The sequence below is a fragment of the Pelodiscus sinensis genome, chromosome 2, assembly GCF_049634645.1.
Source record: "Pelodiscus sinensis isolate JC-2024 chromosome 2, ASM4963464v1, whole genome shotgun sequence".
Lineage (NCBI taxonomy): Eukaryota > Metazoa > Chordata > Testudines > Trionychidae > Pelodiscus > Pelodiscus sinensis.
In genome coordinates, this window is record NC_134712.1 from 113,871,226 (window position 1) to 113,892,708 (window position 21,483).

Consider the following 21,483-nt stretch of genomic DNA (forward strand, 5'->3'; position numbering starts at 1 on the left):
ATTATCTCCAGTAATTTATCTGCTGAAGCAAGGACAGATATATCAGTCAACAAGACAATGAAGCTTGGTGGTCACAGTAAATTGTATTAAAGTCCTGTTGACTTCAATGGACTTTGGATCAAGACCCAGGAGCGCAAAGTCCAAGACTGTACTTGGACCCTCTTTTAAAAATCAAGGGGAAGATGCTCATTGTACCATCTCTCCTTCCCACGCATGCCCATGCTACACAAGGCACAATTTAGATTTTCCTTATAAAGGAATCACCATTCATCCTTCATTGAAAAACAATCCTCATGATACTGGATCACAGTAGGCTTTAAACTGAACACAACAGAAGTACATCACAGACAGGAACTGAACTACTAAGAGAATTTAGGTAGGCAGAATATAATACCACAACTAGGATTTTAGAGTATCCTCTAACACCCAATGTGGTGGGAAGAGTGGATCATACTGTCATGCTGAATAGACACAACTCAGGTTCACGCAATTTAGTAGAGCAAGATTTGAGACAGTATATTATACATGCAGTTGTGTTAGCCATGTCACCTAAGGTGGATCCCCATCCCTTATTTTAAGCAACTGACCCTTTTTTCACTGATTTGTCCCTTTAAGATGACCACTTATTTCAAGAGATGTCCCTTAACCATTTTATGCATTAAATTAAAATGTATGATTATTGCACTGTATGTTAGAGGGCAGTAGAAATGTACATGGATATGTCTAAACTATACCCCTCTGTTGGCAGAGGGATGTAAACTAGACATATCGAAAGTGAAAATAAAGCCGGGATTTAAATATCCCATACTTCATTTGCATAATGGCAGCCACTGCTTTTTTTCGAAATGAGGCTTTTCGAAAAAAAATCCAGCAGTTTAGATGGGGCAGTTTAGATCTGTACAAGATCTTTCGAAATGGGGCATTTCTGTCAAAAATGCCTCATCTAAACTGCCATTTTTTTTAAAAGCCCTATTTAAAAAAAAGCAGTGGCCGCCATTATGCAAATGAAGCATAGTACAGTACAGGATCTTTCGAAACGGGGCATTTCTGTTGAAAATGCCCCATCTAAACCACTAGGTTTTTTTTTCAAAAAGCCCCATTTTGAAAAAAAAGGGCAGCTGCCATTATGCAAATGAAGCACGGGATATTTAAATCCCGGCTTCATTTGCACTTTCGATGCGTCTAATTTACATCCCTCTGCCGACAGAGTGCAGTAGTTTAAATGTACCCCATGAGAGAAAAAATACATGCAAAGGAAAATTATCCAAAAAGTCCCTGCAGCTCTGTCCCTTATTTTTCAAGTGGTTTTCTCTTACTTCCATCCAAAAAAATGTGGTCAACATACATCTGCCCCTGTTTCTCAGAACCCATGTTAGAAAAGCATGACAGTTTAAAAAAATAAGAGACTCACTCCTTATCACTATGTTGGGGGCTCAGATAAAGCACGGTACTTGAAAAAGGAGGTGACAAGGGGAACAGACTTGGAAACTGGCCGTCCAACATTTAATAAAAGCATGTGGAAACTGCATGCAGCAGCATGGAATCTGCCTTCTAACACACTAATACTAAAAAAACCAGACAACACTCATGTTTAGAAACGTATCATCTAGAAGTGAAACATATGCCCTACATCTCAGGACTACCTGCTACCTATCCAAGGCTAAAAATACCTCTGATTGCTTGTCTCTCTAACCCCAGTGTAACGAGGTTGCACTCAACTCTTGCAAGTGCTCGAATGCGTGTGCCAGCACTGTCTCCTTACCTGTTTGTGGAGGACCTTCACTGACTCAGTCTTCTGGTTAAGTAATGCACAGTCTGTCTGTGTGACAGAAGCAAAGCAAACCTCTCTCCAAGTACTTGTTCAACAGGGGCCTCAGTGCCCTCTGCAATGCTTCTCTCTGTCCCTGCTCCAGGTCAAAGTGGTACCCAGGGCTTCCTCCCTGGTGATAATGTCTTCACGCTCTTAGGGCCTTTCTGGCGACTGCTCCCATCTGAGCTGCTGCAGTCCTGCCCCTCACCTTCCCCTCACCGGAGGTGCTTCGAAGTCCAGGCCACTTTCCAGTCCAGGCCACTGCCCATTATTCCAGGCACAAGACCAGTGACCCTGTATATTACAGCTGTCTGCTATGTCCCTTTAACTAAGTCATTCTGCTGCTCTAATTCCCTGGGCCACTTCCCCATGGTCCTGCACTTTCTTCACCTTTACCCGTCCTACAGCCTTGTGCTAATGGAGTCCCCGCAACCAGCTTAGGGCTTCTTCTTGCTCTCCCTGGCTTCTAGCAGCATGACCTCATCCAAGGTCCTGCAGGTTCCTTAGCCATCCACAAGACATCTATGATCTTCAAGGAACTGAACTCGCTCTAGCCATGCAGGTCTTCTTATCCCGACATGCCAGACCCTGATTGGCTGTTTCCCACACAGCCACTCTAGGAAGCTTAGAGGATACTTCTATTGCCCTTTTCTTAGCGTGATGTGGCACAGGGGACTTCAGGGCCTTGTCCACCCCCTTAAACCTAACCTAACTGTGAAGCTTGTTTATCAATCCCAATGCTAACGACTATTCTTATCCCTGCTCGCTGACTAGCGCCTTGTGGCCATCCATGGCTTGTGGACACCAGCCCAGCTGTGACCATTTGTTCAGCTCACCAATGCTCTAGTCTCTTCTTCTTCCCTTTGATTTCACACCCTGTATGACCTGTCTTAAATTTGTGGCTGCAGAAATACAGATGAGCTGGTAAGCATAAGCTCCGAGTACATGAAAGGCTTTAAACCAAAAATCTTTAAAGCTCTTTTATCCTGCTTCCTGTCCAAGAATATTTAATTAATGAACAATTCTGAAGTGCCATGGAAAATATTAGAAAAGTTGGACTGACACCATCTTGTGATCTGGCAGCTTTTGTGTACACTATGTGTGGGGAGGGGAGTTCCACTAACACAGCATATGCCAAAACAAAAATTATAACATATGCCAAGTTGCTAAAATTGGACATTTACCAGTCTGCTTAGCAATTTAGCAAAGCACTGCATTTTAGTTTTGGAAACTGTGCAGACATACAGCAGCAACTATCACTCTTTTAGACATGACCATGTCTGTATTTTTTTCCCCACTGCTTACAACAGGACATCATGGAAGTGGTTTCTAGTGTCATAATATTAGTAGTTTGAATGCTTTTTCAAACTAAATCCTGTATTTTGAACACAGACATCTCGTTAAACTACAAAATAGGCTTGTAGTTCTAGCACAGGGCTGGGCAATAATTTTTGGCCGTGAGCCACTTCAAAAAGTTTTGAAGTGCCCTCAGGCTGCCTGGAAGGGGTGGGACCACTATGCTTTAGGGCTACCCCACCTCCAGACCATTATTGGTCTGCGGGTGGGCGAGCCCCTTTGCCCCCTCCCTTCCCAAGAGGCACCCACACTGCTTCCTTGTGCTGCACCCTGCCGCGTGCTCCTTGCAAGGCGGAAGGAGGCTTCAAGTGCTCCCCCAGCCCTCAGGACAATCAGCTTCCTTTGCCTTGCCCCCACCCTGCATGAACGTATGGCACTTTGAAGTGCTATGCGCTTCACAGGGCAGAGGAAACTTTGTGCGCTCCTCCTGCCCCTAGGCCAAGCAGGGCTTGGGAGCAGGGGAGCACGTGATGTCTCCTCCTGCCCTGCGAGGAGCCCGTAGCACTCTGAAGTGCAGCGTGCTCCTTGCAGGGCGGGAGGAAGTTTCACGCACTCCCCCGCCCCCAAGGCTCCAATTGGCATGCGGGCGGTTGAGTGGCAGGGCCTCCGTGGGCCAGATCCAGCCTGAGGAGGCCCTTTTGCCCACCCCTGTTCTAGCACAAACATTGTCTTTATTATACACACAGACTTGAAAAATAGCCTGTACCTCATGCACACACTTAGGCTTCAGTCTTACCAAATGGTGACCATCCTCAGATCCTACTGAGGACTTTTCCTAGAGCCCTTCAATATTTTGTACTGGGAAGAAGGCTGCATAAAATGATTTTAAAAATATATTTAATTCTTTCATGTACTCAGAATTCATCTACTTAACAGCCTATGTATAGTCTTGCAGCCATAAACTGTAAAGGAACATAAACAAAATTCCCATTTTGCAGTTTTTGTAAACAAAACAAGATGCCATAAGCTGGCTAGTTGTCCGTTTACTAATAGTTCCACATTAATCATGATGATACCAGTAAAAAAATTTGGAGGCTTGCAATACTGAAAAAGGAAATTTATAAAATGTTTTCTTGGACAAGGTTGTTAACCATATTTTAACTTCTTGTTATGTGCAAGAACTATTTTAAGTTTGGAATAAAAATTAATAACTGAACTATCTATCTCTTGTAACTAATCCAACTGCCTCATTATTTAGCAAAATTTTGTATTTTCATATCCTGTTTTACACACATTAACATTGAGAGTCACAAAAAAGCAGCCAATGTAACTCAAACACCCTTTCTTCTATTACCATCCTCTTCAACTACAAGAAAGTTGCAATACTGCAGCCAAACCCTGTTATTCTGGGAGAACAGAACACTGTTCAGCAAGAGCACTGCATGTGCACTAGCACCTGTATTTGAAATGTTAAAGTAAGAAGTGCAAATGCCATACAATTTCAGGTAGGATACTGTAGTTGATGACAATTCAAGTGTCTTCTTCATATCATATTGGAAACCGTATGACAATTTTGTTTTATGTGTAATCATTTGTTTCCAATAGTCTTATCATCACTTGAACCTCTGTTTTTTGATAATAAACTTATCCTTATTTCCACTATAAATATATCTAAGTGCTTAGGTGTTAACCAAACAGATGATATTGAGTTGACTCTTGCAAGCTGTTGTGTACTATTACTGTAAGACTAGGAGATCTAGGAGTTTTGAGTGCTCAATGGAGTATGGGCTAAACGGCAGAGAAATGCTCAGAGGATTCAAGCACTGATGTGTGCCTACTATTACCTGTACAGAGAGAGCAAGCCTGCAGAGTCCTGGAAGGCAGTGCTTGTGTTACCAGAGGCTGGTGATTTCAGGGAGCTATTCCACTATAGGCACAGAAAAGATGGTATCACACTGAGGGCACATTGTGGTGAAGTGCCTCACAACATTTGATACTCCAGGATGGGGGTTGCACCCCCTTCCCCAAACAAACCTAAAGTTCTGCTTAATTTAGTGGGTCAATGCAGAGATACAGCTTTGCACATATTCATCAAGTGTGCCAGGAATCTAGAGAAATGCTTCCTAATGTTCTGTTACCTCCTATTCTCACCTCCTAGCCTCCCAAACTCACTCTCTCAGATCCTAATCTCTCTCAGTCACCTTCTAACTAACTCAATACTCTCCATTTTCTAAGATGATGGGGAAATTAACTAACTCACAGCTGATTCTGCCCCCCTGTCCTACACATCACTCTCCATACACACACGCTGATATTATTTTCATAATATACAATTCTCAGGAGTAAAAGTTGAGCCAAGACTGAAATGTTCTATCTTAATTTCAAGTTGGGTTTAAATTCAAACCCCTGGATTTGGACCTGACTCTTCAATTTTGGCTCCTATTGGGATTTAAAACAGGAAGGGATCTATTTTCTGGTTCCAATCAGGATGCAGTCAAAACCTCATTAGAATGCCCATTCATTCTCAGATTTAAATCCAATATGGTGAAAATTATGTAACAACTGTATCATTCTCTTATCAACTGAGAATCCTTCAGTTGCAACCTTTTGAACCAATCTCTCGCCTTTGAGCCAAACTGCAGCATTAGTGCTGATGCATCTTTGCTCTCAACTTCCAAACTTTGACCCTGATCCAACACTGCTCCCTGGTCCATCTCCTTATGGAAATAATGCAAATATCTGAATGGACCAAGTATTTACTAGAACTATGCATGTTTGAACAACCAATCAAAAAAGAGAGATACGCATTTCCCTATGGATTTCATTTCTGAATCAATTCGTTTCACAGGTTTTAGAGTAGAAGCAGAATAGAACATGTCAACATTTGCAGCACAGATGCTGCTACTGCTGCTGCCATGGTACAGTATCTCCCAGTTAGAAAATGTACAATCACACGTATAAAAAGAAGCCATCTTTAGTTTAAATAGTACCAGCCCCATTTATCTATCATAGGTTCTGACAGTGCATTTAAAGAAAAGATTAGAATGTTCTTCCAGAAGGAACTGTATTTCCCTGCCTGGGGCATACCGCTTCTGTGGGCTGGTAAAAGTGGGACTGAAATATTAATGAGTAAGCCATTTGTCAAGAAAATTATGCAAGAAAGCTTGGCAGCTGCACAAAGAGGCAAGCAATATGAGTTACAAAATCATGCACAATGATCTAAGAGCTTTAAAAAAATCACCCTCTGGTCTGTGTTCAAAAAACTACAACCTTTGTAAAGAATTATTTGGAAAAAATAAATACATAAATGTATGAGAATTGACAAACAAGTGCTTATTAAATTCAGCATCAATAAATGCAGGTATTATGTCAAAAGAAAAGACGCCCACAACCTCCACACTCAGAATACACACGATGAGATTTCATATTTGATTCAATAAGGAAATTTTTGAAAATAAACTACTACACTACATTCCACAAGTGTGAGATGAAAGATGTTTTGTCATGTCACAAGCTGTTTGATTACCAAAAGGCCACAGAACATAAGACAAGTATCCCATGATGGACCAAAATACAAATAAAAATATACCATTTTTGAAGGGTTTTCTCACAAATAATACATTTATACCAGGCAAAATTATCTCTGCTGTGTCAAATCAGACAGTTGCAGTAAAATCTGAAACTAAATAGATGCACATGGGAATTAAATTAATCAGGAGCTTCAAAATATTAATTCTTTATAGGTAAATTTTACAAATAAGAAAAGACTTTATGTTATCAGGAAAAAATAGATATAGTGTTCCTTCTATACCATCCCTCATTTTATATAGACAAAGATGCTGTTGCCAGACAAAATGTATTAATGAATACCAGTTTATACAGACAAATGTAGACATACTTGGGTCATATTCTGTAAGGGCTCAAACATGTGTTGATTCACTGGTTTAATTGCCATTTATTGCAATGGGTGGTACTCAAAGACATTATTTATGATCTCTTAAATTATTATTAATAATACTAATACTTTGCACTTACATAGCACCTTTTGTCTGAGGCTCTCTAAGTGCTTTGCAACCATTAACTAATTAAGCCTTGCAATGCCATATGAGAAAAGTACTCTATTATTTATACCCATTAGGTACAGCAGCTTCTAGTTCAGAAATACTATATTTCATCATACATGAAGATGAGCTCTGCATGGCTCAAATGTTTGTCTCCTTCACCAACAGAAGTTGGTCCGATAAAATATATTGCCTTACCTTGCATTTCCACATGTCCTTTTTCATTTGGTGTTTGTTTTCAATTGGTTTTCATTAACTTCTCCCTCTTTTCCATGCTCAGAATGTTTTTTCTTTAATCTTAAATGTCATTGTATCATATATTCATGTCAGCATTTTAAAAAAACCTGAAACTTCACCATGAACCTCAAATTGAATGGCTTTTTGAGGAAAGAAATTGTCTACATCATCATTTTTCATTAACCAAGCAATCATCTAAAACTATTTTAAATTAGAAATGATTTAAACAAGAATAATGGCTGCTACTCAGTGAAATTAAAGTGCTTTTTACAGTAGCTTGACTAAGTTGCCTATTAAGAACTGTGCTGAACAATTAGGAAACACTGCAATGTTATAGATGAAGCAGCCTTCTATGCAGAAGTTCTTGCATTTAACATAATGTATTAGGCCTTGTATAACATAACTTTTAAGGTCCAGTCATCCATTCCTCAGGCAAGGCGCAAGGACTACAGAGTCGACTCCATATTTCTATAGAACAGATGTGGCAGTATTCCCTCTAAGCTGTGTGCTTGTGCAGCCTCTCAGGAGAGATTCAAATGCCACCCAGCTGATTAGCAGAATGATTACTGCCAGGTTTTGTCTCTACGGGTGGTGCACATCTATCTGCACATGCCTCAGCAGCCATAAAAATGGATTCCATCCACAGATGGAAAAAATCTGCACATGGATGTGTAAGCAGGGTCAGGATAAGCTCTACCCTGACATCTGGTGGTGAATTGTGGCTAGTGGCGCAAAAAGACTTCAGGGGCTGATCTCATTTGCATAGGCACGCACACCCTGCCAAGTATGTGCTCACAGCAGCCCAAATGGTCACTTTGGCCACTGTGGGATCCCCAGTCTCTCTGTTATTGAGGCGGGGGGGATGAAGTGTTGTTACCCTGATTATGTGAATCAAGGACAATGGAATAGTGGAACTGTTCATGACAGAGGGATTCACCATAAACTAATTCAATATGAGAACACACCCTTTTTCCTAGTGAAGACACAGCAAAACCACAACCATAGGCTATCAGTGTTGGGTTGGGTCGGGTCCTGCTTGGTGTTCAGTATTCTGGCCTTGATCCAGCAGAGCAGTCTGAATGTGCTTCTGTGTTTTGATGCACTCGGGACCAAAGTGCTCTGCTGTTTACAAAGATCATGTCCTTCCTGACCTTAGATTAAAATGAACAAAATCTCAAACTGAAGAAATAGAAAGAAAGAAAGAAAGAAAGAAAGAAAGAAAGAAAGAAAGAAAGAAAGAAAGAAAGAAAGAAAGAAAGAAAGAAAGAAAGAAAGAAAGAAAGAAAGAAAGAAAGAAAGAGCACAGAGACACACTCTTCTTTAAAAGACGCATTAACTCTGCATCACAAAATGGCAACTGTCTACATCCAGGCATACTGTCTTAGAAATTTAAATGTATAGCAGAGAGAGAATAAAACTGTAACATTTATATACAGTGCAGCTACTGTATGGATACATCTACACCGTAGTGCATATCTCAAAATAAGCTACACAATTTGAAATAACTTATTTCAAAATTTGGTGCTGTCTACACAGCACTAATTTCTAACTAAATCACTATCTTGCGTCTTGCTTAATCCTTGTGCAACGAGCTTTACAGAAAGCTGGAATAAAAAGACCGTTATTTCAAATGTACAGTAAAACTCCGATGGTCCGGCATCTGATGGTCCAGCACTCCTGATGGTCCAGCACCATCAGGAACCCGGAAGTGTTCCGGGCAGCGAACCATTGGAGCTGCTCTGCCCCCAGCTTCCCCGATTCAGCCGCTGCTAAAACTGACCAGCGGCTGAATCAGGAAAGCCGGGGGCAAAGCAGCTGGAGTGCCCCCGGGTAGGTCCGGTAGCACTGCCCCTCGGGGCTGCGGAACCAACCCGGCAGCACCCCAGCTGCTCTGTCCTAGGCGTCCCGATTCAGCTGCTGTTGAAACTGACCAGAGGCTGACTCCAGGCAGAGCTGCTCTGCCTTGGGCTTCCTCGAGTCAGCCGCTGATCAGTATCAGCAGCGGTTGACTTGGGGACACCTGCGGCAGAGAAGCTGGGGTGCTGCCGGGTTGGTCCAGTAGCACCGAGGAGCGGCACTGCGGGACCAACCCGGCAGCACCCCAGCTGCTCTGCCCCAGGCGTCCCCAAGAGCAGCTGGGGTGCTGCCAGGTTGGTCTCGCCGCGCCAAGGGTCGGCGCTACCGGACCAACCGGGCAGCACTCCAGCTACTCTGCCCTAGGCGTCCCTGATTCAGCCGCTGCTGGTCAGTTTCAGCAGCGGCTGAATCAGGGATGTCTGGGGCAGAGCTGGACTATCGGAAGGGGGGGCTATGAGGGGTCTGGGGTGGCATCCCCTCCACCCCAGCCCAGCCCCCTCATAGCCCCCCCTTCCAATAGTCCGGCATATCTGATAATCCGGCACCCCCTGGGTCCTAAAGGTGCCGGATTAACAGAAGTTTACTGTATTTTGAAATAACGGGCGTGCTGTTAAGATGCACAGAATGCTACTTCCAGATAACTGTGTGTAGACGAACCCTAGGTGAACAGAAGAAACTGTGAGGGTAGTGGAGAGGGGTGTTTGTTGACAGTACTAAAAAAATACTAACAATAATCCTAACTAGCACCTGAGAATGAGGTAAGAACGCATCCACAGAGGGGTTTAAAAATCAGGAAGAACCATTTTGAACTAAATCCTAAAATAAATGCGGAGCTAGTTATGTAAGCATTGGGGAGATAATAGTTGCAGTTCCCTGTATATGTGAAAACGTCATGGCATTCTGCCCATACTAGAGAGATGTGACTTGGGAAAAACAGAAAAATTAGTTTTTAAAACCAAGGTGAACGTAGTGGACAGAATCTGGCACCCTCAATTATGATTAATCTATGGACTACAATGGAGTAAGATACATCCCAATGTGACTAAGGGATACAGAATCCAGTCCAAGAAAGGAAAATATAACTGTTGCCTAAACAACATGCAGAATTGAAAATTTTGACAGAGATAGCTATATAATACTGAACAGCACTTTAAACACTTAATTACACTGACTTTTAAAGAGTGTGACATTATAAGCCCTAAAGTTCCAAGCACTATTGCCTACACCTAATACTCTGAAGTGACATTTTAGAATTGTTTTATTCACTATTCACCTTGATTTATAAGTTGTAACCTAGGCATAGGATGCCATACTATAGACATATTTATGGTGAATTCTTTTAAATTTACTACTTTTCCCTTCTCCTGGAAAGGGCTCAGTATGCATACTATCATCATCCTGTGTATTTTTTAAACAAATCACCTCATGCTGTCACACCGTTACATGCATTCACAATAAATACTATATTCAAAAGTATTAGAAAAAATGTGTGTAGTTCACAAACTGTTATAAAAGCATCCGGCCTATTAAACACACACTGTATTCTAAAGACAACGAGTAGTTTTGTGGCACCTTAGAGACAACAAAATATATATAGCATCATGAGCTTTCATGGGAAAAAACGCTCACAATACTTATATTATATATATATACACACACACACACACACACACACACACACACACACTTGTTAGTCTCTAAGACTATGTCTACACTACAAAGTTAATTCGAACTAACAGCCGTTAGTTCGAATTAACTTTGATAAGTTCCAACTAGCGGATCGCTAGTGTAGCACCTAATTCGAACTAGCGGAGCGCTTAATTCGAACTAGGTAAACCTCATTCTACGAGGACTAACGCCTAGTTCGAATTAACTAGTTCGAATTACGGGCTGTGTAGCCATTTAATTCAAACTAGTGGGAGGCTAGCCCTTCCCAGGTTCCCCTGGTGGCCACTCTGGCCAACACCAGGAAAATCTTCTGCCCCCCTCCTGGCCCCGGAGCCCTTAAAGGGCCACGGGCTGGCTACACAGTTTGTGCCAGTTGCAAGCCTGCCAGCACCCAGCCAACAAACCCTGCACCTGCCACAACATGAGCCAGCCACCCAATGCCCCCCAGCCTTCCCCCTCTTCCCGGGATCAGGCTGGCGGCTCACAGGAGCCTGCCCGGGGCCGCAAGAGGCGGGCGCCCGCTTGGTCAAGTGCGGAGATCGTGGACCTCATCCAGGTTTGGGGGGAAGCCTCTAATGTCCACGATCTCCGCACTAGCCACAGGAACGGGGCTGTATACAGCCGCATGGCTGCCAGGCTGGCCGCCAGAGGCCACCAGCGGAGCCGGGAGCAGGTCCGCTGCACAATTAAGGACCTGCGGCAGTCCTACTCCCAGGCCTGCCAGCCAGGGGCTGACCCGGAGGCATGCCCCCACTTTGAGGCCCGGGACCGCATCCTGGGGGCTCACGCCATCCATGCCCCCCGGGTGGTGATCGAACCCGGGGCAGAGGGACACGTCCCGGACACCAAGGAGGAGGAGCCGGAGGACGCCGAGAGCCAGGAGCCTGCCGGGAGCCTGCCCAGGACCCAGGACCCCCGAGGAACCCCACAGAGCACATCGCCTGTGTAGTCTGAGGCCGGGAAGGGCTCCACATGTGAGTACCATCATGCTCCCCTTATGTGTACAGGGCGGTGGGGGGGAGAGGGAGCCCAGGGACCGTGCGCCTGGGCCTTGCTCACCATGGAGCAGCAGCTGGGTGTCATGCAGGGGCCCTGGCCTTGCAGAGGGGGGCTGGGTTTCACCCACCTTGTCCCCAAGGAGAATTGACCGCTGCTCTTGTTTCACCACAGCCGCAGCACCTGGGACTGCAGGGCGCACCACCCCGCCTGCAACAGCCACCCGCGCCCGGGCCAGCAGGCGTGCCAGGAACCAGGAGGACTACCAGCAGTGGCACCTCCGGTTCCTGGAGCAGCTGCTCCGCAACCAGAAGCACTGGGTCCGGGAGGACCTTCAGCTGCGCCAGCGGAGTTTGGAGGCGCTGGAGGAGGGCCGTGCCCTCAGAGGCCACCTCCAGACCCTGGTCGACTGGTTCCTGCCTCCTCCTGCTCCAGCTCCTGCGCTGCCCCAGCTCTCGCTCCTCCTCCCACCCCTAAGGGTGTGTCTACACAGCAAAGTTAATTCAGAATAATGGCTGCTATTTCAAATTAACTATGTGAGCATCTACACAGCAATTCCGTTTTTCCAAATAATTTAAAAATAACAGACACCTTATTCCGACTTCTGTAAACCTCATTCTGTGAAGAATAACACATATTCCAATTTAGCTATTTAGAAATAAGTGTAGTGGTCAATTGCGGAAGAACTTTGTACGTGCTAGTTTAGGGGTGGTGAGGCCTGCATTCTTCCCCCCCCCCCCCTTTTCCCTACATCTGATGAGCCAGAAGCAAGTCTTTGGGAACATGTGCCACTTAAGATAAGCATTGTTGCCAGTATAGCAAGAACAAGTATAAGATAAGGCTAAAGGGCAAGAACGCATAAACAATTCTGTTTACCCTAACGTACTGATCACATAAACAGGGCCACAGAACAAGAAGATCCAGATCAGAAGCAGATCAAGCTAAGCCCTACTTCAGCACTAATGAGTAAGCCCTGGAAATTTCCAAACTGCCAAACAAGGCAGGAAAACTGTATTTAAGGCTGCCTCAGAGCCTAGCAAATTGGACCTCTCCGACGGGCTTTGAGTACCAGCGCCTCGGAAGCTGAGACAACCTCCCACTTCATCCGCAGCCTACCCGGGGTCCCAGGCTTCCAGGAAGGGACGTAAGATATGCCGCTTCTTTGTTATATTGTTCTTCCATTTATGGGACACAGCTGTTAGCTGGCAAGAAATAAACTACTTGTGTTTGACAGATACCTGTGTGGCGTATTTTGTACTTGAGAGCCCAGTGTCGGACCTGAGACTTACTCTGGCCGGCTCCAATAAGGTGTGCATAGACACTCCACTTCTGCTATTTCGAAACAGCCCCTCACCAGGACCATTCTACGTTATTCCTCCTGGGGCTCTAAATTGAGATAGTAAGTCTACATTAGGGAAGTCTGCCTCGGACTAATTTTGAGGCTTCTCTGCAGTGTGAATGTGCTATTTCAAAATAAGCTACTTCAGAATAACTATTCCCGAATAGTTTATTTTGAAATAAGTGTGTAGTGTAGACGTAGCCTAAGGTGTCATAGGACTACCCATTGTTTTTAAAAATACCGACAAACATGGCTACCCCTGACACTATATCCTAAAGATTATTGTCTGGCTACATAAGAAGACAGGAAAGACTGGATATGGCTTAATCAGGCTACAGCTTTATTACCAGATGTCTGGGACTGCTTGGCAGATAAAAGTGTAGAATGCAGGCAACTCCATGATCATTTCAATATGTCCCTGGGGGTTTCTGCCAGTCCCTTTTTCTTCTGATTGGTCCCCACCACTACTAGGATCTTTCCAACACCCCCACTTCAAAAGAGGGCTAAGGTAGGCTAGTAAGAAGTGGGGGGCAGGTTCCCTGACACACCAATCATAGGCACTCCAAGCCACCTCTCTCAACCCCATTCTACTCCTTTAACAAACACCTCTTTTAAGTCATTTTACCAAGCCATTTATCTTGTCACTGTATCACTTCCCTGTGGAGTTAATGCACTGGGCATCTGTCCCAGATTTATGAATACATGTGACATCGCAGCCTAATGCCCTTCCTTACTCTCTGTAGCCATCCCCCTCCCATTCCTAAACCCCTGTGGACAAGGTGAATAAAAGGCCAATCTAGTGGTGAGGGGAAAAAATCCTGCTTAGGATTCTCCAAGAAAGGACTGGTTAGCAAAATGCCTATAGCAGGTCCTGACCAAACCTGGTAGTTTGCCACTTCCAAGGGTGGGTGCTGTTCTGCCTGGCACTAGGAAAAGGGGCTGCTCGCGCTAGGCTTGCCCTTTATCAACTCCCCGGCTTTTCTAGTTCCTGGAGTATGAGTCAGCATTGTAACGCTGACCTCTGCTTTTGCAGTAGTGTCTGTGTCACTCTCGCCAGCACCCTCTCCCTTAAGAGCAATAATAGCCCTTGCCCCAGCAAGCCGGAACATATTGCTTTCCCTCCAGCCCCACTTGTAGTGCAGTCATTGTCAAGAAACAAATTGTGGGTGTTATTTTTAAAGTTAACTGAGAGAAAACACATAAATCCATTTTATACAAAAATACATAACTAGATCTTCAAAGTTAGGTGTACACATATTCAGTTAACTTATGAATGCATATATTAGATGGGTACATAATTGAGAATTTGTAAGCTGCTCAGTTAGGTATTCCTATCTATTTTTACAAACCTATTTCCATATTTTCAAATCAATTTTATCTTTATTATTGAAGCAGTTCAGATGATTAACACACACACTCACTCCCGCTTTCAAATGTAATGTATTTTATCATCATGTAATGTATGCTGCTTGTTTACTTTTTTCACGTTACTCGGCTTGGATAAAGAAAGTAGGCTTGTCACTACTCTAGTCATGTTCAAGAGTTCACTGTTATTAATAGTTTTAATCAATTGTTTTTCTGTGCTACCACCATGTGTAGTAGTAATGAGTTTGGGTTTCAAACACTGTAGGGGAATAGATAATGTTATTTAATGCTTTCAAATTTTAACATTTCTATTATATAATTTTTTTCAATATATTAAAGAATCTTTTACAAGTTTCTCTGAGCCCATATACTAATGGTGAGATTCTTACATTGCTACTACATGTGCAGTGTTTTATTCTGAAAATACTGTAGTCCCATTCAAACAAAGGAGTCCGACTGTGAAATAATGTACTATAGATTCAACTTCAGGACCTGACAGGTACCAAACCAGAAAATATGCTGAACCGCAAGAGGTCAATATTGTAGTGAGTGGGTCTCTCTTTATTTTTATTTCGCTGAGGCGAATAAATGGAATGCTTGCAATGCTGCTTAATAATGTACAACTGCACTGAAACACCCTATATAAACTTATGCCTAACTAAGGCTTATCAGTTCTCTTTATAACAAAGAATTAGTGTTGTTATACAACTTTACTGCATTGGCACAAGTAAATAAGTAGATAAAGCATAAAAATCATGCTAATGCTTAGAGGTATTACCAACAATTCCACTGCTTACTGAGCTCGTCAAAGACAGTTAGGGCAAATTAATGCTAAACAACAGCACAGGAAAGCCAGGACTGGTGGCTGTAAACAAAAACTTTACGGACCTATAGGAAACATGGCCTTATCCATGATAAGTGGCCATCCAACTAACTAAAATCATGCCAGATCACAGATACTGCTGGACCACAGCGTGTCGGACTAGAGATGTTCAATCTGTACTTATTGTAAGGCTTCAGAATCTGGAAACAAATTACACTATAAGGTACAATCATACACACACTATCAAGTCCAGTGCCATTGAAATCAGTAGGACAATGGTGTAACATAGGGATGTAAATGACTAGTCGACTAGTCTTCCCCACCGCCCCTCTGCCTCTATCAAAAAGAGGCAGCAAGGAGAAGGGGGAGGGGGAAGTACAGGGGGTGTTTCAAAGTGGCAGCGCTGCGTGGACCCCAGGATCAGCTGGGGACTTCCTCACTGACCCTGGGCTCCATGCAGTGCTGCCACTTTGAAATGCCATGGAGAGCAAAAGGCCAGTGGAGCACTGCTTGAGTCCCCTGCTGACCCTGCACTCCCCACAGCAGTTTCACCTCTGAAGTGTTGTAATAGCCCTGGGGCTGTTGCTACACTTCAAAGGTGGAAGAGCCCTTATCGACTATTCGATTAATTAATCGAAATTTTACATCCCTACTGTAACATCTAATATGCTTGGTAAGAAGATGTGTGTGGAATCTATTCTGCCCATTGATGTTCTTACACCATACTTCTCACCATGACAACTCAGTAATTGGATAATTACATTTTATAATTTCTTTTTGGTCATAAATTAGACTGACAGAAGTTATGAACTTCTATACACACTAGTAAGAAATTACTTACCTAAACTCATTGGGTTACTTCCTCACCAATGTAAATAAAGGGATGAAAATCTAGCCCTAAATTCCTAAAACTCTGGATTTAAATTACATGACTATTTTCCGTATAATCACCCATAAAAGACTGCAAGTAGAATTGCTATCTGACATTTATGTGGACATGGTCAGAGAATGTAATTCTGCTGGGAAACACTACCATAAAATCTCTAAAATAATTAGAGCAAGAATGAAAGTCCAAGATAAAATGGTTGGAATTCTTAAAGTTCAAGTCATTTTCCTGCATCTTTATGGTATTTAATTTTCTGCCATTCTAATGCTTGCATACAAAATGGCATCTAAGATGAAAACTCTTTCTCCAATCCTTTCTGTCATCTGCTGAAAGGCAGAATAAAGTAATTAGATTGACTAGCAATGTTACTGATTGCTTTCAGTGTGTAGTTTACTCTCTGACCCCACAGAGGGAAGGCTTGCTAAATAACAATCAATAGACTAGATGAGCCTGTCTAAATCTGTTTCTACAAAGTTAAAGAGCTATGTTTGAAAATTAACTCTTTTTTAAAAAAAGGTAGGTTATTTGAATCAAGTGTTTAGGCAGTTATGACATAATAAAGTTTAGAAGTGATCTGTGCAGACCCTACAAGGGTTTCCTTTTTGTTTACCTATTCAGTCTCATCTCCTTTGTAGATGAAACAAAATACAGGACAATGTAGCACTTTAAAGACTAACAAGATGGTTTATTAGATGATGAGCTTTTGTGGGCCAGACCCACTTCCTCAGATCAAATAATGGAATAATGGCTACATCTCTATCACTATTCTCCTTTGTAGACAATTTCTAAGAACCCAGCACAAGCTCAAAAGGAAAAGAAAAGAGAGTCAAAAGATATGTTAATATTTCACTCTCAGTTACAACGAAGAACTGGATTCTGTGAAGAAAATTTGAAATAACTAACCAAAACATTGCAAAATGACCTCATACAAACCATCATTCACAGTCATACTGGAGAAGCTAAACATCAAACATGTACAGATAGAAAACTGAAGTATTCTCTGATTCCCAATTTTTAAGAAATCTCTTCTTACATAGAATTAATCAACTCCAGCAACTGGCCTGAATCGTTGTTGTTTTCTGAGCCATTCCTATTTTTTATGACCCTCTTTTAAAATGATGTGAGCAAAACCAAACAGTGTTCATGGTGAGCATTTATCATTTATATATATATCAGCATCATTCAACTTCTCTTCCATTCTTAATGCTTCCTGATGTTGGGCCCAGAAAAACAAGGCCTGGTCAACATTATGCTAAGGAAAGTTAACAAAGGCTAATTTCATAGGCCTCTGAGTATTCTTGACCAGAACCAGGAAAGTGGTTCAAACAGAGGTGTACCCTCCATGCTGGCTTAGGTTATAAAAGTAAGATAAGTGATAAATTACATATTTGTACCTACTGTAAGTAGAACAGCTTGCTTTGGGAACTGGTCAGTAACTCCCTGTTTCTGTTCACCTTCGCTAATCTTACCTCCCTATTTTTGCCCTTTGTTTGTGCCCAACTCCCTTGTCTCCTTGTTCCTGGTACCTGCCTTTTGTGATTGATAAGAAAGTTGCTGATGCATTGTGAAGCGCTTCTGGCCACAATGAATGGTTGGCCAAGATATGCATAGATATTAAAAGTTTTAGAAAGGGGGGTAAGTGGCTTGGGTGAAGAGCTTATGATGCGACGGAACTGTCTTTATAAGCCTACCTGTTACTAAAATCGCGGCTGGTTCTCTTTAGAGAGGGGCCGCTCTCTATTGTTGTGTGCACTCTTCAATAAAGAGCTTGTGATTGGACTTTGCTGGTGTTGCCTGTCTCTTTGTGGTCAGACAACGAACCGAGCCATCTGGGTTAGAGTCCCTGACACTGACATGATGTTTAATTTCTTTTTTTTAATAAACATTCTAGTTGGGCTCAATCCAAGGCTGCAATGGGATTATCCATATGCTTTAAATTAAGCACATACTTAAATCCTTTGCTGAATCAGGTGCATAGTGTTCACCATCTTAAAGGACTGAACCCTATATGTATTTCTAATGTGCCTGTCACTGTAGCATTAACATACCACATACGTATATGTACAATAATGTTTTTTTCTCAAAAGATCTAGCGTGTGTTTTGCTGCTTCAGTATCCACAAGCAGGGTCAGAAGAGATTTCTTAAAAATTGGGAATCAGAGAATACTTCAGTTTTCTATCTGTACATGTTTGATGTTTTTCTATTGCATTTGTAACCCTTCTGCAAGGGCCGGTTTCAATATGTAGGGGTTCCTCTCCATCCATCCAACACAGAACTGGCTCAAGCCCCCTCCCACTAACCTGGGAAATTTACACAACACACCTGGGCAATGCTTCCCCACTCGCAAGCACAGAGTCTGAGTGTGGAAAAGAAACCTTAAGGGTGTGTCTAGACTACAAGCCTCTTTGGAAAGAGGGTCTAGACAACAACCAGTATTTTCGAAAAAGAGACGCTTTTTCGAAAGAGAGCACCCAGGCAGTCTGGATGTTCTCTTTTGAAAAAGCCCTGTTTGTGTTCAATAACGCCTTTTTTTGAAAGAGCACTTTCGAAAAAAGGCGTTATTCCTCGTAAAATGAGGTTTTCCACAGTAGAAAAAACTGCCACATTCTTCTGATTTAATTTTGAAAGAATGCGGCAGCAGTCTAGATGCAAGTGAATTTTTTTCAAAAAAAAGGCCACTTTTTTCGAAAAAACCCTGTAGTCTAGACACACCCTTAGTGTGGAAAGAAGTAACGTGGGGAAAGAAGTAATGTGGCATTAATTTGGGAAAACACCACAAACACACTTCATTACCAAAACCATGAGTAAACATCCCAGCTTGAGTGGGGTAAGCAATGTCCTTTTCCTCTCAAGCTCTCAAGTCCAGCAACGTAAATGCCCCTTCACATGCCGAACCCTTTTCTGCACCCCACTGATTGTCACTGCCCGTGGTCAGGGCAGACCAGAGTTCAGAGGTGCATCTACAGAGTTCACCTCCATCCTGAGGGGGGGGGGTAGGAGGAGGCAGGAGGCATCTCACCCACTCCACTGGTCACTCATCCACCTGCTCGCTGCTCTCTGGTGCCATTCTGCTGGCCTTTCATTATCCCTCACTGCCGCCGCTCTGCTAGCTGCTCCTCAGGCCTCTCCATCGTAACTCTGCTGGCTGCTCATCACATCTTTCACTGGCGTGTGGTGGATTTGGCTCTGGGGCAAACCTAGTGATTTCAGCTCTTAGTCCAAAGCAGAGTCCAGCCACAAGAGATTCCAGCAGTCACTGGAGTAAATTTATATAGAAAAGAGACTCCTTACTGAGTCTTTCTGTAGCTCCATCATTGAAACAGTGGGGAGAAACAGACTGAACCAGTCTTACAGCTCACACCTGCAGGACATGCAGCCTGCTGACTCCCCTCCCTCTCCAGCTTAATCTCACTGGGAGAAGAGCCTCTGTCCATCCAAGTGTATTTACACTGACATGGTCTCTCCTTTGACCAGAGTTAAACACAGTCTGACTTTTCTGCATTCCCACAATAACTGCAAGCATTGGCGATCAGATCTTACATTTCCTTCATTTAGTTTTAACACAGTTTGTGACAGCCAAATTGGTTGCAAAGGGCAAAACACCATTGTAACTGTTGAATATCTGACACATCTAAGTGAAGTAGGGACAAACTGTATTTACATAAACACACCCAGAATTTCTCTCTCTCTCCAGCTGGCTGTAATGGGGCATTGATTCAGACCCTGCTTACACATTTTATCTAGATTTTAATCCATTGCTCCCCCCTGCCCCCCACTATAGAATCTGAGGAGCATGGGTGCTGAATTACTCAGGGGCAGGTTTAATATAGCCTGCAGGATGAATGTGATCCACCAAGCCTTTGGATGCAGCCCACAGTCTGCTGGGACCCTCTGCCACAGCCCCAGACCACTGAAAGCGACTGACTGCTGGGGCCATATGCTTCTCAGCACTGTGTGCCCCTTGAAGGAGGGAGTGTCCAGCCAATAGGAGCGGCAATGATTGTGCTGGGTGCAGGGGCAGCATGTGAAGTTTCTCCCTGCCCCCAGTGTGTGGTGCAGAGAGGCACATGGCCCCACCAGCTGGCCACTTTGAGTAGCCACAGCTGCAGCAGGCAGGGGCCTGTCAGAGTCCCACTGGGCTGCTGGCCAGGAGCCACCGAGGTAAGTGTCTCCTGGCCAGGGACTGCATCTGGCACCCTCTCCTGCACCCCAACTCTCTGCTCCAGGTCACCATTCTCTCCTGCCCCAGATCACCACCCAAACACTCTGCACCCCAGATCTCAACTCCCTCCCAGACCCTGTAACCCCTCCCACGCCCTTCTCCTGCTCCATACCCCTTCCAGACCCTGTACCAGGTCACAACCTCTTCCTTCACTCAAACTCCCTCTCAGACCCATGCCCTCTCTTGCATCCCAATCCTCTACTCCAAGCTTTCTTCTGCACCCAGCCTCCACTCCAGAGCCCACACCCCCTCTTCAGAAAAGTGTGACCTTTGACCACTTACCAAAATCTTGGAGTGGCCCCCAATCAAAAATTATTGCCCATCCCTGGAATAGCTATTCCTGACACACATTTTATTTCAGTGGTTCAGAACCACTGCTTTACTATTACCATTCTGGTTCACTAGTAAAAAGACAAATTCATAGAACATGATTTAAAAGGAGAAAGGAGGTAACTTTTTCTACTTCTGCATCTAGTATTTAAGAAACAGAATTTAGCTATTTTAACTTTGTTCATATTATATGTAGCAATATCACAAGTAAGAGACAGAAGATACATACATTGGTCTTTTCCCCATGCATAAAGCAAACAAATATAAGAGACACAGCTATTTATTTTATTTTTCAGTCACAACAGAAACCTATCCAAAAGGTAACGCTCAGGTACTACAGTGATTAATAAACCTAAGATTAGATAGCTGAAGTTTTGATACTTTCTAATTTTACTGCAGCACATAATGTGATGTGTTCAAAGAAGAAACATTTTCAAACACTGTAGAATCTCAGAATCAATTAACAGCTATATTTTAATAATTGGTTGGCTCCTATAGTCAGGTGACCACTGTGAGGCAAAGAAAGGGCTCAGGTAGGAAGGGGAGGGGCAGGAAACAGCATATATTCCATAAAGGAAATTTGTTTGTTTTT

General features: G+C 43.3%; 1 protein-coding gene across 6 annotated transcripts in view; it reads right to left on the reverse strand.

Moving 5' to 3' along the window:
• The window catches only part of FARS2 (phenylalanyl-tRNA synthetase 2, mitochondrial), a 391,854-nt gene that overhangs the window by 313,690 nt on the left and 56,681 nt on the right, over positions 1-21,483 (reverse strand). The gene's annotated exons all lie outside the window — the stretch shown is intronic.